General features: G+C 39.7%; 1 long non-coding RNA gene across 1 annotated transcript; it reads right to left on the bottom strand.

Annotated features, from left to right (window-relative positions):
• Positions 1-4,398: 4,398 nt before the first annotated feature.
• On the bottom strand, positions 4,399-7,583 carry LOC132119040 (uncharacterized). Its single transcript, XR_009426107.1, has 3 exons — positions 7,522-7,583; positions 4,961-5,216; positions 4,399-4,864 (listed from the first exon to the last, which is right to left on the bottom strand). It is a non-coding gene; the product is annotated as an uncharacterized LOC132119040 (long non-coding RNA).
• Positions 7,584-15,978: the final 8,395 nt, after the last annotated feature.

The raw sequence follows: 15,978 nt of genomic DNA, 5'->3' as shown, positions 1-15,978 counted from the left end.
ACATCTCACTCTGTTAATATGCATGTGACAGGTTCACTGATGCACATGAGGTGCTTTATCACCTTCACGTAATGCAGAATCATATCAGGCTGCACAAATTGAAACACACACACACACATAAATATATATATATATATATATATATATATATATAATAAATTATTTTTATTATATATGTATTTTTATAATCAGTATTTATTTTATTATATATTACATTATTCATTTTTTTTTTAAAAATCAATGTATATGAGCTTGTTTATGTATTACTATAATTCTATTTTACTTAATCCCCAAATGACATAAATATTTATAAGCCTTGATACTTTCTATTGAAGTACCAAGTGAACTTTCGATACAAAGCCCCTATCAGAATGGTCAAAGACGGCACAAAGAGGGAAAAAACTGGCCTAGCTAGCCTTGTTTTTTCCTCATCCCAGTGCACACGTTGAAAAAATCAACCAAAAAAAGAGAGAGAGAGAGAGAGAGAGAGAGAGAGAGAGACATTACATGATAGCATCAGGTTTGGGACCAGTGCACTGTCTCTTTAAGATAAAATATTCTATCTTCTACATCATAATTATCTCCTTAAGGTAGAAATATTAGCATATCTTCAAATCTTATTATCTGAGAAATTGCCTCATTAAGTTGCCTGCCTCCCCTTGTGCCCACCTTGCATGCCATTGTCCATATTTCATCAGTGATCCCATAGAGCTTGGGGCTGCTCTGATTGGCAAGAGGCATATGCCTTAAAACATGTCTCTATAGGGACTCGGAGTGGGCCGAAATATGCCAGCAGAGCTCTGTTTCTGACAGCAGGATGATCGTCTTTAATTCCACGTGCCTTTGCTTCTGTATAGACAACCTGCAAGTGAGTAGCCTTACTGCCTCTTCTCTCCTGCCTCCTGCCCTCACTCCATCTGTCATCTGTCCTTCACGTCTGAGCATGAAGGGGAGGTCAGTCAGAAAGAAATTTGCTTCGCTGCAAATGAGGGTCACGTCACGAGTCGGGCAAAGTCCGAAGGTGTGACAGTCTGGGGAGGCAATCTGATATTTGCCTGCAGCCGTTTGTGTAGCTGTGTGAATATTCAAATGTACCTTGTTTGGATGAGTGTCATTCGGTGATGTGTCTCTCCTTCATGTTGGTTTTTTTCAGGGTGGTCGCAAAAAATTCACACGCACAACAGTTTTACAGTGTCAGCGAATGCTGAATAAGCATGCTATATCAGGAGATTTAAAAGTTTTAATGCCAAGGAATTTTTGACTCTAAAAAGTACTATGTACTATGTAATATAACAGAAACAACAATTGTAAGTTAAAGTTTTAATGACTTAATGACAAAATGGATTTATATTTGTGTTGCAATAAATCAAATTGTTAAAATATATAATTTTTTGGCAGACAACTATTTGAAAACCCCTGTACCATAGAGTAGTACCCCCGGCCCACCCCACCCCCCGGTCGATGGCAGTGATTCTCTTGTCTGTCAGAAATAACCATGGACAGAGCACAAATCCCTGTTTGGAATTAAGAGTTAATTGTCAAATAGAAGGGTCCCGCAGCGTCCTAAGCCTGAATTGTACTGCTGCATACATTCACAGAAATTATTTAAATGATTACCACCACCAATTACACATGACCTCTTTCAGATATTAATGAGATGCATTGGAATATTTCTAACAGCTTAATCTGTGAAATTTAAGCCATGAAATGAAATCTGACACCCATGGATTCATAATAAAATAATGTCTTTTTATCTCAGGCGATGGCTGAGCTTGCAGCTTTAGGTGAGATCTGAGACAGTCTGGAGGAAGTATGGATCACGTTTACGGAAAGTGTTGACAACTCTCCACTTCGGTGAGTAGAAAAAGACTGCTGAAGAGGATAACTCTCACCATCCTTCACTCAGCCTTGAACAGAATGAAAATGACGATGAGATATAATTGTGGTTCGACACTGGCATCCTATCAAATGGATCGGTGGACTTGAGACTCAGATGTTAATTGAATCAATTGCTCAGTTAAATGATTTCACTACTGTGTTTTAAATAGGTAGCCTCCAGCTCTGGTAATGTTCTGCTCCACAGCGTGTTGGTAAAAGAGTGCTCATTTAAATCCAGATTGATTTGCATAATGATAATTTTGCATTCTTGCATAATGAAACCCTTTTCCTCGAATGACTTAACGCAACATCTACAGCATCAAATGATCTGCTTAAATCTAAATTTCACTTATACAGGTGAACATGTGAAGCGTTCCACTGACTCATAATGATTCATTTAAAATCAAATAGCATTATTCACGGAAATCTGAATCATTAAAGCAATAACAAAGAAAAGAAAAAAATAATAATTCAGCTATCTAGTAAAGCTCTGGATCTAAAGCGTCAATGATAGATTTATAATTTTTTCTTTTTTTTTACCATGGCTGTGAAGTCCTAAAAGAAAAAAAAAAGTAAATTAAATAATGAGCGAATAAATAATTGTAACAAAACTGAATGATCCCTTTAATTGTGTATGCTAATCAAATGTAAAAAAAAATGCATTTAATGTAATGAACTGAAAATAGCACTATGCCGGATGTTTTGAAGAAACTGCTCTCTGTAACAGTGAGCTTAACTTTATGAGTGTGTGTAGGAAGGCGGTGAGGGCAGATGTTGTGTTCATTCTGGAGCATGTGTGGGGCAGGTTGGTTGAGTCCTGATATGCTTAACAGCCAATTTACAAAGGTCAGGTCCTATGGATCAAACCGTTCAGTAAATTGCACCTTCAAACTCATAAATGAGAAACAATCATCTTGCTAAAGGTCACGGCGCTAGCACTGAGGATTACAATAATAAAGTAAGCCGCCCTGCTCTTCCACTAATTTACAGTCAGGAACACTGGCTAAAGAACATCTCTTTTCTTTCTTTTCTCCCTCTCTGTCTTTCTCTTGTTCTGCTTCTTTTCTGTTTTTGTAATTCCAACCACAGATGAAAATTCTCCCTTAAGAATGTTCATTATTTTTCACAACCAAAAATATTGATTATTTCACATAGTTACATTACAGATAATTTTTACATTCCAAAGGTCTGAAACCACATCCTGAGAATAATTTTTATTTAAACCTGAAAATAAAGTTGCACTATTATAAGGTGCAAATTAAATATTTATTAAATAGTAATTTTAGAGATTTATTGTCAGGTTTAATTACAGTTTGAGGATTTTGAAAAAATGCAAAAACGAAACGTTACGACAAAATTGAAGAAATATTTATTTTAGCTGTTTATTTTCAGGTTTATATTAATGTTACTAAAACAGAAAAGTTATGACAAAATTAAGTAACATTTAAAGTATTTTATATTTAAAACATTGTTTTAGGATTTAGAAAGATCCAAAGTTATGACAAATATTTATTTTATTTAAAGTTTAGACATAAAAATGCTAAATATTTAAGATTTGATTCATTCTGTTCTATTTAAGATTTGATGAACTGTACAAACCAAAACCAACTAGTCAAACTTACTTTGTAAAAAAAAAAAGAAAAAAAAGGGTTAATTATTTTCAAGGAATGATAGTTGTAAAAAGTTTTAATTCTTTTATGTGAGTTTTAATGAATTATTCAGTTAATTTCAGTTAGATTGCAGTAAGTCCATGAGAGCGTACATTTACCGCTGGACTGTGCCAAGTGTCCGATTACATTTGACACCTCATTAGCAAGTACCCATAAAGACTGGCCATGACATCACCTCATCACCGCACCTGATCAAGCTTCATTCACACTGGATATGAGTTTAAGTGTTGAACTAGATGAACTTACGCTTGCTCTGTTTAATAATAATACATGTCGCCATGCACTAAAGCTACAAAAGAGATCCTAAAACAGCTCTTACATTAAAAATGATCCTGAATGTGTCCTCATGGGCGCCAAATCCAACATATAACATGCTACTCTTTTTTTGAGTTCTGAAACGGAAACTGGGGACGGTTGAGAATAGGGACAATCTGGGGACAGACTGGCAGCCTAATTAAGCCTGCGGAAAGATGCCCGGGGTCAGCCAATTACAGCTTAATCTATATGCGTCTGTTAGCAAGGGTTCTCCAGGGAGTCAGGAGGATGGTAACACTGAACTGATGTGAGGTCAGGTGTTTTTATTTTATTTTTATTTTTTTATTTATCTTACTATTGGTTTAATTTTTAAAACTGATGTTGGGCAGTTTTAAAATCGTGTGTATTTTTCCACTTTTTTTATTTTCACTATGTTGGTGTACTTTTTTGTTGTTGTTTCTTTAGAATGATGTTAGACTTTATTTAATTTTTGCTTATTTTTCCTCTTTTAATTGTATTTTTTCCCACTTACTATATGGCTTCAGAAATCGTTCGGACCATATTTATGATGCATTTGTGTCCTTGAAACTTAAAAGCCTCATTCATTGTAATTGCACTGAAAAGAGTGACAGGCACATTCTTCAAAATATCTCCTTTTTTTGTTGTTGTTGTTTCACGGAAGAAAGCAAGTCACATGGACTCAGAGCAACATGAGAATGAGTAAATGACGAAATAAAAATGTTAAGGACATTCCTTAATGCATTGCTCTGGAGCTACATATGCTAGTCCTGAATCAGTGATGAAGGGTGATATATTTGGCGTAAAGATCTCTCCGAGCAACGTTTTACTCCTCTGTCAAGGCTAATGGCTCCGTCAGTGAGACACTAATGACAGATTGGACTAATCACAGCTTTCTTCCATGTGACTGAAGTCTTCTGAACCGCTGTTTTAGCAACACTAATTTCTCCACTGATACTTTTTCACTCTCTCTTTTTCCCGTTGTCCTTTTAAACGGACGCAAAATGATTCTGTTAGTGTATCCGCCAGCATTCTCTATTCACCTGTCAAATGACAGAAAATACCAAATTGCTTCATCTTTCAGTGCCTCTGGAAGCTATTTGTACAAATGCTGTGAGAGAAAAGAGACGATTGCTTACAGTGTGTGCTCATCAGGGTGTGACACACAGACAATAGGCTTTGCTGTGGGGTAATTGCAGCCTGTTGGGGTGTCAGTCTGCCCAACAGAGGCCTGCTTGAGCGCCACAGGCATCTCGCTGCCATCGATGAACCAATAAACCTCCCTGGTGGATAAAGCGCATTATGGACAACAGGGGGCAGTATTGAGACACAGTAGTTTCTTCTGTTTGTGTGGCCTAAGACACAGACGATGTTGGCAGAGGTCCAGGAGCTGGACTGAGGCAGATTAATTACACTTTTTCAATTAATGTTCTAATGAAGAACTGTTGTGTATTCTGCCGATAAGCATGTATAATCTATGTATCGAGGGAGCTGATAGGGGAGATCATAGCATGAGAAGAAATAACATCATAATAGTTTTACACCTGACTGAGGTAAATAGAGCCAGATGGACAAGTCTGCCTTGACCACTGACCACATGCATCTGTACATAAAAACAGCACAGAAATTTCCTTCAGTCCGTAAATGTTGAATAATAACTCTGATACCATAGTAAGGGATTGTATTAATATTTATGCATAATAATTAATGATATATGTATAATACCATTCAAAAGTTTGGGGTTGGTAAGATATTGTTACCATAATGTTTTTGATAATGTTAATGATAATGTTTTTGGAAGAATTTTCTTATTTCTTATTTGATTAAAAAAAAATACAGTAAAAGCGGTAATATTGTGAAATGTTATTACAGTTTAAAACAACTGATTTCTATTTTAATATACTTTAAAATGCAATTTATTCCCGTGAAGGCAAAGCTGAATTTTCCGCACCCATTACTTTAGTCCTCTGCATCACATGATCCTTCAGAAATCATTCTGATATGCTGATTTGGTGATCAATAATTTTTTTTAATTATTATTATAAATAAAACGTTTCTAGCATTTGTAAAACTGCATTTTTCCATCTCAAAAATATATCTAAATTATGGCCTATGCTCTCAATGTCAAATTTAGAAATGTTAATCCATGCATTTATGACCTCAAGGTTAGATTATTGTAATGCTTTATTGGGTGGTTGATCTGCACGCTTAGTAAACAAACTACAACTAGTCCAAAATGCAGCAGCAAGAGTTCTTACTAGAACCAGGAAGTATGACCATATTAGCCCGGTCCTGTCAACACTGCACTGGCTCCCTGTCAAACATCGAACAGATTTTAAAATAAAAAAAAAGCTCCTTTTACATTATAATCCTCTACGTCCGCTACGTTCTCAAAACTCAGGCAATTTGATAATACCTAGAATATCAAAATCAACTGCGGGCGGCAGATCCTTTTCCTATTTGGCGCCCAAACTCTGGAATAACCTACTTAACATTGTTCGGGAGGCAGACACACTCTTGCAGTTTAAATCTAGATTAAAGACCCATCTCTTTAACCTGGCTTACACATAACATACTAATATGCTTTTAATACCCAAATCCATTAAAGGATTTTTAGGCTGCATTAATTAGGTAAACCGGAACCGGAAACACTTCCCATAACACCCGATGTACTTGCTACATCATTAGAAGAATGGCATCTACGCTAATATTTGTCTGTTTCTCTCTTATTCCGAGGTCACTGTGGCCACCAGATCCAGTCTGTGTCCAGATCAGAGGGTCACTGCAGTCACCCGGATCCAGTACGTATCCAGACCAGATGGTGGATCAGCACCTAGAAAGGACCTCTACTGCCCTGAAAGACAGCGGAGACCAGGATAACTAGAGCCCCAGATACAGATCCCCTGTAAAGACCTTGTCTCAGAGGACCACCAGGAAAAGACCACAGGAAACAGATGATTCTTCTGCACAATCTGACTTTGCTGCAGCCTGGAATTGAACTACTGGTTTCGCCCCCCAACTGAGCCTGGTTTCTCCCAAGGTTTTTTTCTCCATTCTGTCACCGTTGGAGTTTCGGTTCCTTGCCGCTGTCGCCTCTGGCTTGCTTAGTTGGGGTCACTTCATCTACAGAGATATCGTTGACTTGATTGCAAATAAATGCACAGACACTATTTAACTGAACAGAGATGACATAACTGAATTCAATGATGAACTGCCTTTAACTATCATTTTGCATTATTGACACACTGTTTTCCTAATGAATGTTGTTCAGTTGCTTTGACGCAATGTATTTTGATTAGAGCGCTATATAAATAAAGGTGACTTGACTTGACTTGATTATTATCAATGTTGAAAACAACTGTGCTGCCTAATATTTGTATGCAAACATTATATTTTTAGTATTCTAAATAAAATAATAAAATATATTTTCTTGTAACAATGTAATAGTATTAATAGTACTGTTAATTGTCACATTTAATGCATTTAAAAAAAACAAAAAAATTACCAACCCCATACTTTTGAACATTAGTGTGTGTGTATACACTAAAGGCACATAACAGACTTTTTTCATCACTCCTTACATCAATTAATTAATAGTATTAAAGGTCTAAAAAAAAGTCATTTTAAGCTCTGGTCACATAAATGTTGCAATATCACACCAATAGAGATTTTCATTTTAAGACAGTAGCATTAATAGTACCTCAGATTCTGGAAACTGCTTTTAAAACATTGTAGCTGTTGAGCTTGGTCTGTCCTCAGACACTAAGGGAAGAAAAAAAATCTGTTTTTAATTCCACAGACACTTAACATGAGTCTTATTCTCACTTTAGCTAATCAGGGCAAATGATTTCATTACACACAGATTTTAAGATAATAGGAATTCAAAGTGTGCTAAATTAAAACACGCTCTCTATCCATGTGCTACGCAACGGTACTGGAGGAGAATAAAATATTAGGACTGAGGACTAGGCTTCTGTCCATTATATCTTCTCCAGCCTATTCATAAGGGAGAGAGAAGGAGCAAAAGAGTGAGAGAAGAAAGAAAAAAAGATAGAGAGGTAAGTCGCTTACTGCCTTGTGACTAAAGACCTGAATTCAACTTCCCATTACAGTGTTAAAAAATTTAAAGAGAGAAAGAGAGAGAAACGAACACACTTTTTAATTAAAAAGGATCCTAATAATCCACATCATATTATACACCATAGATTCATCGGTCAATTTAATAACATGGAGTCTTTTGGATCTTAATATCTTTGGAAACAGGTTTCCTTCATAACTGAGGGGCTTTGTTAATTACACACAGGGCCTAATGATTTTGAATATTCAGTGGCTCTCGATGTTTTGATAAATGGGCTTCCACTAAGATTTATTCCTAATTATCTCATTTGTCTTTCTCCATTACTTTTTATAGCTTAAATTTATGAAGTCATTAAGACGTTAGTGGCCCTGATAATGATTAGGAGAAAGAATTGTATGAAAGTGAATTATATGAAAATGATTATGGCTAAAGGAGTCTTTAAAATGAAGCCGGTGAGGAAGTTGTGTGGGCTTTGTTTAAAGGTGCAGGGTGCTGTTCAATCATGCAACCCCTGGCATGGCCATCGTTCGCCCGGACGCAGGCGGAAATAACGGTGATTAAAATGTCTTTTTGTCACTGTTCACCCCTCTCTCTCGCTCCTTCTGTTCTGATTCATCCCTTAAAGTGTGCTGGTGCTGACGGTAGCAATATTCTCAGTGGGACCCAAGATGAGATCGCTCTCTGAAAAAAGGGGCTATTTTTAAAAGGGCCCTTTATACTTTCACATTTGTTTAATTTCAGCCCGTCTTTGAAGATAAAATGAAACACATAAATACAGGCCATTACATCCACATTTGGGCTCCTTTATTATTATTACATTTTTACTGGTTTTCATCTTCCAGACCGACAACCAGGCAGAGACGTGGACTTTATTACTTTTTCCTCTCTCTCTCTTTCAAAACTGATTTCCACCCTTTTGTACCTAATTAAACAATGAGGTATGTAATATAGTATGTGTCTTCTCACATTGACAGTCTGTTATGAGAAGCATCTGGCAGTTCGAACATTGGTCATGCCTTGATTTTTTAATTTTTTTTAGGAAACTAGCAATGGTCACTTCCTCCATCGAAACCTCCATTATTGTGAGTAAAAAAAAAAAAAAAAAAAAATGAAATATCCCATTGTGGACATCTGGGTAGATTTTCGAGTGAAATAAACAAATAAATAAATAAATAAAAACAAAAGACAAATGTTTTATATATATATATATATATATATATATAAATGGTGGTGGTTGCTTTATATAAAAAGATGTATATCTAAACTATATATGTGCTCATTAAGATGATCTAAAGTGTGTACAACAGTGAGAATGAGGTGCAAGAGATGACATGATTTTCTGTCCGATGAGAGGCTCTCCAGATGGGAGGTGAACTCAATGCTCGCTCATCTGTCCTTCTCTCATTCTCTCTCCCGCCCGCTTCTTTCTCTCTACAGAGAAAGACAGATCTGAAGAGGTTGTGTAAGCCCCTAGTTAATTAATTATTTAATTATCTAATCAAGCAGATGAAGAGCATCTCCCTACACTAGTGTTAATTATGAAACAGCTGGGGCAGTGCGCTGAAAGAATATTGAAACAGGGCTTGGCAACCTTTAGTTTTTCATCTCCCTCATGCAGTCTCTCTCCCATCTTTGCTTCTCTATTCTGCCTTCAATATTTCCCCCAGCAGGAGGAGCAGTATCTCTGCTTGTGGGTGATCAGAATGGCACTTTGGATGGAAACTTCCAAAGGCTTAGAAATCTCATAGATTTAGTAGGTGAGAGTTTAGGGTTTAGATTCAGAAGAGGTTCCAATGACAATGTCTGTTCAATCAAGCCATATGGGTCATATTAACTACACACTTTTAAAGGGATAGTCCACTCAACAAAAAAAAAGAGAAAAATCTGTCATATTTTACTCACCCTCATGCCGTTACAAAACTTGTATGACTCAACATATATTTTGAAGAATACCGGTATCCAAAAACTCTTGGTCTTAATCTACATTCTGTTTAGAATGACATGATGGTGAGTAAATGACAAAGTTTTCAGATGGATTGAAGTTGAAAAATTAAGATCATTCAGAAGCTTTTCGTTTTTTATTTTATGAAGCCACTTTTTAATAATAAAATAGATACCTGACTATGAAATACTTGGAGAAAGCTATGTATTAGTATTTTCATTCATCTCAGCAGCAGTAGCTCAGAAGCTGGAAGTATTCGATTTGAAATCTCCACTTTTTGCTCAGAGGTGTTATATTTTTCATTAATATGAGAGCTGATCTTATCTTCTAAATTTTTTGGCCTGTGTTGCAAAGTTTTGGGAATGACATGCACATATTTATGCAGAAATATGATAACCATAGCGATAGCAGGACAAAATATTTGCAGAGCCAATGGGTGGAGCTTGTCATTTGGCTCTGCAGTGACCACTACTTGGTACAAAGGGGAACTGAAAAGAAGGAGGCAAAGACAAAAATACAAATTTATGTAGTCAATTAAAATGAGGTCATAAAAGCTACATGCATATTAATTATAAATGAGTAATATTTGTATTTTAACATTGTAATACAATTGTGTAATAATACTGACTGAAATACAAAGCATTAAATATAACAAGAGATAACACCAACCATCTGAAAAAATCTGAGCCAGAGAAGTGGGTTGCTTCAGCTTCACCAACCATCCACAACCCAGCTCCACACAGGATGACACGATCACCTCCAAAAACCAACACTCCCACTACTCCTACGTGCTTCAGATATCTTTCAGTACAGACTTCAGCTAAAACCAAAGACAAGAAACAGCTCCAAACACCACCTTCCCAGCATCCAGTAATTCAAAAGAGCAAGATAAATGCATGTTAGTGGGGTTGACTATATTTAAGTCATTGGCATATCTCTTAAGTCATTGGCATACACTATATTTAAGTCATTGGCATTTTATTTCATAATTATTTAAACCTGTTTTTATAGTGATACTTTACATATGGGAATGCAGGATACAATGTGTGGTGTGGTGCAAGATTGGTCCCTATAAACTCTACACTAGGAACTTGATGGTTCTGACTAAGGTGTCATGATCCGGGTTTCCTCCTTTCTCTGTCCCCCTATTGTGGTCATCCTGTACACTCTTTCTCTACACCATCACTTTTACTTCATTAGTCCCAGCTGTTCCCACTTACCCAATCCTTCCACCTGTTTCCCCTTTTCCCTGATTCCTCCTGCTATTTCTGCCTCCGCTTTCTCTAACCCTTTTGTCAGTTTATCCCTAGCGATCAATGCTGAAGACTCATCTCTTACCTGCTGAATCAAGTGTTGTCCTGTCCTGTCTTGTGTGGTTTGTGTGGAAGTCTTTCCCCTTCACGCTCCTTACTGTGCTCTACCAACTCAGACGCTGTGGTCCTGAACGGACGCGGTATCCAGCCTACGGTACCCATGCTCTCTGCAGGCTTCGCCTCTCGCCGTACCCTCTGTCGAAATCTCCCACTGCTCCTGCTCCTCCTACCTTTTGTTAAAGCTCAGGGTTTACGAGCGAACATTTCTGTTTGACTGATACCTCTGTCTCCGGAGTGGATTTATGTTTCCCATTTGATTCTTTGACTGTCTCATTTACATCAAAAGACCGTGATTGAGAGTCTCACCTTTTGGTCCTCTTTCTTACCCATAACAGAATAAACTGACCAGTTATGGACCAGGCGAGCATCAATCCCTTCCAAGCGGCGGTCGAGCTCCAGGGTGCTATGTTGGGCAGACACGAGCAGGAGATATCCACCGCTCGCCAGGCTGTCGACTCCCTTGCCAACCAGATGGCTGACCTCTCTCATCGGGTGCGTCAGATTCGTCATGAGCCATCCACCACTGAGATCCGTGAGGTGCCTGAACCGTGAATCAACAATCCCCCTGTCTACTCCGGTGAGCCAACTCAATGCCGCTCCTTTCTCACCCAGTGCGAGGTAGTCTTTTCATTACAGCCCGCTACTTATGCTCTGGACCGGGCCAAGGTGGCCTACGTTATCTCACTCCTCGCGGGACGAGCATGGGAATGGGGAGTGGCAAACTGGGAGGCGGAGAGTGGTTGTGTCACCGACTTTACTCTCTTCAAGCAAGAGATGATCCATGTCTTTGACCGGTCGGCCCACGGAGAAGAGGCCTCACGACTCCTTTCTTCCCTTTTCCAGGGTAGGCGCTCTGTTACCGACTTCTCCATAGAGTTTCGCACCCTGTCCACGTCCTGTGGGTGGAATGAACCGGATCTGGTTGCGCGCTTCCTGGAGGCATTAAATCCTGATCTCAAGGACGAGATCTTCATGCGCGAGGTACCTACTCGACTTGATGCTCTTATTGATCTGGCCATTCGGATTGAGAAGCGGTTCGACCAGCGCCTTAGAGCACGCCGCACGAAGCCGCCCTCTTCTCGACTCTGCCTGCTGGTTCCGCCCCTCAAGCCTCCAACACGGACCCCGAACCCATGCAGCTCAGTGGGCTCCGTATTTCTGCCAAGGAACGCGAGCAACGCATCCTCAATGGCCTGTGCATGTACTGTGCTTCAGCAAACCATTTCGTCTCCAACTGTCCGGTAAAAGCCAGAGCTCGTCAGTAGGCAGAGGGTTACTGGCGAGCGCGATGTCTAGGACCTCTCCATACAAGTCCTGTACTACCCTTCCTGCTCTTCTTCGGTGGCCCGTCTCGTCTGTCTCCTGAAAGGCTCTGGTCGATTTGGGGGCAGAGGGTAATTTCATCAATGAGTTGTGGGCTCGAAAGCAAGGTATTCCCCTCTTAGACTTAAAAGACTCCACCCCTCTCTTTGCCTTAGATGGTAGCGCCCTTCCTAGGATTAAGCAAAAGACTGTGCCCCTGACGCTTACCGTTTCGGGAAATCATAAAGAGACAATTTCCTTTTTTATTTTTCATTCCACCTTTACTCCCGTGGTTCTTGGACACCCTTGGCTAGTACAGCACTACTCCCAGATTAACTGGTCAGATGGTACCATTTTGTCGTGGAAATTGTCCTGTCATGTTGAGTGTTTAACCTCTGCTGTTCCACCTGTCTCTGCTGTTTCTGTTTTTCAGGAGGAACCCAGTGATTTGTCTGGAGTTCCGGAGGTCTATCACGATCTGCGGGAGGTCTTTAGTCGAGCCCAGGCCACCTCTTCCCCCCCATCATCCGTACGATTGCAGTATCGACCTTCTCCCAGGGACCACGCCCCGCGCGGCAGTTGGAGAATCGACTTTTTGTCAAAGCTGAGAAATGCTCGTTTCATGTTCCATCTGTCACATTTTTGGGCTCAGTCATTTCAGCAGAGGGAGTCAGTATGGATCCGGCAAAGGTACGAGCGGTCACTGAGTGGCCCGTTCCTGACTCTCGGGTTGCGCTCCAACGCTTTCTTGGTTTTGCAAACATTAACCGTCGTTTCATACGTAACTTTAGCCAAGTCGCCGCACCCCTTACTGCTCTAACTTCTGTGAAGTCGCGTTTCAGATGGTCAGAGGCGGCACAGGCGGCTTTTGACCAGCTAAAGACGCTTTTTACCTCCGCTCCTATCTTACACTCTCCCGACGTCTCAAAACAATTTGTCGTCGAGGTCGACGCTTCGGAGGTCGGGGTCGGGGCCGTTCTTTCCCAGCGCTCCTCCACGGATGGGAAAGTACATCCCTGCGCCTTTTATTCTCATTATCTGACGCCCGCTGAACGTAATTACGATATAGGCAACCGCGAACTACTCGCCGTCATGTTGGCACTCGACGAGTGGAGACATTGGTTGGAGGGCTCCTCTGTTCCTTTCGTTGTATGGACTGACCATCGTAATCTTGAGTATATGCGTTCTGCTAAAAGACTCAACACACGCCAAGCCCGCTGGGCTCTATTTTTTACGCGTTTCGACTTCTCCATTTCCTGTCGTCCGGGTTCTAAGAATGCCAAGGCTGATGCCCTCTCTCGCCTCTATGACCCCCCTCTGCAGCCGAGATCCCAGAGGTTATTATTCCTCCTGGTTGAATTGTGGGGACTGCCGTGTGGGGAGTCGAGAAATTGGTCAAACGCGCGCTATCTCAGGTTTCCACCCCCTGTAACTGTCCAGAGGGTCTCCTTTTTGTTCCTGTGGCTGCTCGTCGCGCTGTCCTCCAGTGGGGACACTGGTCTAAATTGTCGGCCCATCCCGGTTTACGGGACTCTCTTGAACAGTCCCAGCTGTTCCCACTTACCCAATCCTTCCACCTGTTTCCCCGATTCCTCCTTCTATTTCTGCCTCCACTTTCTCTAACCCTTTTGTCAGTTTTTTCCTAGCGATCAATGCTGTAGTCGCATCTCTTACCTGCTGAATCAAGTGTTGTTCTGTCCTGTCTTGTGCGGTTTGTCTGGAAGTATTTCCCCTTCACGCTCCTTACTGTGCTCTACCAACTCAGACGCTGTGGTCCTGAACGGACGCGGTAACCAGCCTACGGTACCCACGCTCTCTGCAGGCTTCGCCTCTCGCCGTACCCTCTGTCGGAATCTCCCACTGCTCCTGGCTCGGCTGCCGCTCATCCCGAGTCCCAGTAACCTGTTTTTCTGCTACCTTTTGTTAAAGCTCAGGGTTTACGAGCAAAGATTTCTGTTTGACTGATACCTCTGTCTCCGGAGTGGATTTATGTTTCCCATTTGATTCTTTGACTGTCTCATTTACATTAAAAGACCGTGATTGAGAGTCTCGCCTTTTGGTCCTCTTTCTCTCCCATAACATAAGGAAAGAATATTGCAGAGTAAGGTAAGTATGCATTATCTAAATCATCCAGGGCTACGGATGGAGTCTGTTATACTGTTTTTGTTTCAGTTCTCGTAATCCAGTAGATTACTTTGTTTTCGAATTAATTAATAATTCCAAAAATATATATAGCGCTTTTCTGGGCACTCGAAGTGCTTTACATAGAAGGGGGTAATCTCCCCAACCATCACCAGTGGTTGTGAATGCTTATTTGCATAATCTTGCAAGCCAATTGAACTCATCAGGAGTCATGGCCTATTTAACTGATTCCTATCAAATGACAGCCAGTTGGAAAGGTAGCCAGTGAGGCTTGAAAAAGGTATTTGCACTTAAATTTCAAAAAACAAAAGTACTGTTGTGTGCGGGTGTGTGTGTGTGTGGTTAAGCATTTTCGCCACTTTAACCTTTTTAAGGGGACCTTTGTAGTAACTGACTACATGCATGTGAATTGACACAAAATTGTAGACATGAGTAGATGGTCATGTGATGTAATAAATTGTAATAATCTGATTATTCCTTACCTTACCCAAAAGGTGCCATAATATCAATATATATTAACTCTTTTGGTTAAAGTGATTCAACAATCATGCAATTCAAAGATGTGACAAGGTTAGTATGAGAAGTCTGTCAGATCTGATGGGGATACATTTTCTATTATGTAACAAGCTACTAAGAGGTGTACTTTTCTGTTCTGTAGATCTTTTATGAGGCTGAAGGGTCTTAACATTTTAAGGTGCCACAATATTGTTCATCCCACCCAGCAAGATTCCACATCTATGTCCCCAAAAATTATAGTTCGTAATTAGTAATTTGATTTAAAGTTCATTTATAAAAAGCTTGATTTATGAATAAAATTATTTTCACATCAGCTAGCACAAGCAGTTCTTATAAAGGAAGGAATGGATTTTCCAGCTGATGTTTGAAGGATTGTGGAGTTTCGGAAAAATAAACTTTTTAAGAGAAACTGCTAAGCATAAGCTTTTTACACTGTTTCCTTGCCTGTTGTGAACCTTTTGTGAACCACTTTTCAAGCATTCTGTACATAAATGTCACATACCCATGACTATCCACATTGACAAACCATTCAGACCTTTCAGACCTGGAGTAGCTGCTCTTCTGAAACATGCCATTGCATAATTTTTTTTTTTTTTTTTTTTTTGTGCTTATCTCCTTAGATTGAAAGTACGGACCGTGGAAAATGGTACCACTGGGACTGTGAGCAGACTTTCCACATCTGGAAGATAATGTTGCTTTGTATGCATGGAAAAAGAAATGTGTGTATTCATATTTTCTTTAGTGTATTTGGTGTTTTAGTTTTTGCATACTTTTGATAATTTAATCTAACCTGTAACCAGGGAA

The sequence above is a fragment of the Carassius carassius genome, chromosome 38 (genome assembly GCF_963082965.1).
Source record: "Carassius carassius chromosome 38, fCarCar2.1, whole genome shotgun sequence".
Taxonomy (NCBI): domain Eukaryota; kingdom Metazoa; phylum Chordata; class Actinopteri; order Cypriniformes; family Cyprinidae; genus Carassius; species Carassius carassius.
This window is presented reverse-complemented; position numbering and strand designations above follow the sequence as displayed.